The following is a 1906-nucleotide window of genomic DNA, read 5'->3' on the forward strand; positions in this document are numbered from 1 at the left end:
GTAGATGATCCACTTTTCGTCGCCAGTCACTATTCGTTTGAGAAACGGGTCGCTTTCGTGCCGCTTCAGAAGTGAATTGCAGATGGATATGCGGTTGGCCAGGTTCTCCTCGGTCAGCTTGTGCGGCACCCAAACATCGAGGCGGGATACGTAGCCAAGCTGTTGCAAATGCCTTTGTACGGTTCCATAACCTATTTTAAGTGTCTCCGCAATCTCTCGCACCTTTAGCGTCCGGTCTTGCTCAACCAGTGCCTTGATATCATTTGAATCAACCTCGGTAGGCCGACCGCTGCGGGGTCCATCCCGCAGACTCGTATCTCCGGAACAAAATTTGGCAAAACATTTCTGAGCGGCACGTTCTGTTAAGGCATCGTCCCCGTATACGCCGCATATCTTTCGATGGGCCTCCGCAGCTCGCTTGCCTTTCTTGAAGTAATAAAGCAAAATGTGCCGAAAATGCACTTTATTCTCCAACATGTTCACAGGCCTGTAGCACAAACAAAACTAATGCCAATGAAACCAAATTTGACAGATGAAAAGAGCGGACTGTCACCTTTCCAAAACATATTTGGATTGCCCGATTAGGCAATCAGAACTGAAGATATTCGGAAAAAATTTGCACTACTAACAAAAACTGAACGAATATATGGATCCACCCAACAACCATCACATTCAATGGATGATATTGTTTCCTATTAATGAAAAGGTGTTCTTCAGTTTGTGATGGAAAGATCGCAATGTGAGTTCCATCTATAGTGCCAATCACTCCTGGAAATCCAGTATTTTCAAAAAATCTGATATAAAAAAATCAAATCAGTTTGTAGAAATTTTTGTCAAACTTTATGTATATTATCTGTGTACCTACTCTTGTTTAATTCGTTGTTTCCTTCTATATCTGTTGTTGGAAATCCAATCCAATATCCCATAATATTTAATGCAATTAGTAGCATGAATAGAAACTGCGATATAAGTTTGACTCATGCATGATAGAAAATCCTATCTTACTTTTCTTTCATAGGAACCAGATGCTAAGAAATGAAGTGTTGCAAATACCTATAATAAAATCATAACAATTAAAAACACAAATAAAGAAGAGAAAAGAAAATTCAAAGAAAAAGTAATAATTTACTTGAAAATAATTAAATGTTAATATGGCTCAATTAGAATAAATCAATAAATAAAACAAGGGTAAACGAGCCAACTACAATATAAGATCTTTAATAAATATATACAATAATCAAACGTTTCGACACCGATCGGGTCATTTTCAATGTACAATAACAAAACATCTTACATACATAATCAGAAATTCAGTTAAAATATATTGTCCAGTGAGAATTTGGTTATATTCATAAAAAGCAGTCCATATTTAAAACTATTGAAGAGATCAAAACTCATTCTACCATCTGAATAAATAATAAATTAACGTTGCGTTATAAATTAGATAAACGATGTACATGTTTAGTAAATTAGAATAGAGAGAATGTAAATTAAATAAAACATATATACCTCATATTGTCTCAATGATGTAATGTAGACAACGATAGGAACACTCAGTTAACAAAATTATATTTAATAAAAGTTATGTATAATAAAAATTATTAAGCCATGATGCGCATGAATATAACGTTTTGACTCAATCGACGTCAAGCGACGTTATGACAAAAAGAACAAGGAAATAGGAAAGATAATAAAGAAGGAGACAAGGACATTGTTAGGAGGGGGAAAGAGATTGGATAATATTTAGGTATGATTCTGGCAAGGATTCTGTGTCATTTTGTTTATTTAGCCCATGCGTTTGTCGTTTTATGTGAACCATCTCCGATATCAATCTCTTATTAAACGAAGCTTCTCTGTCTAATATTTCCACATTATCCCAGTCGAAATTATGATTCTGGTCAATGCG

This window comes from Mycetomoellerius zeteki, unplaced genomic scaffold, assembly GCF_001594055.1.
Source record: "Mycetomoellerius zeteki isolate Tzet28-1 unplaced genomic scaffold, Tzet1.0 scaffold786, whole genome shotgun sequence".
Taxonomy (NCBI): domain Eukaryota; kingdom Metazoa; phylum Arthropoda; class Insecta; order Hymenoptera; family Formicidae; genus Mycetomoellerius; species Mycetomoellerius zeteki.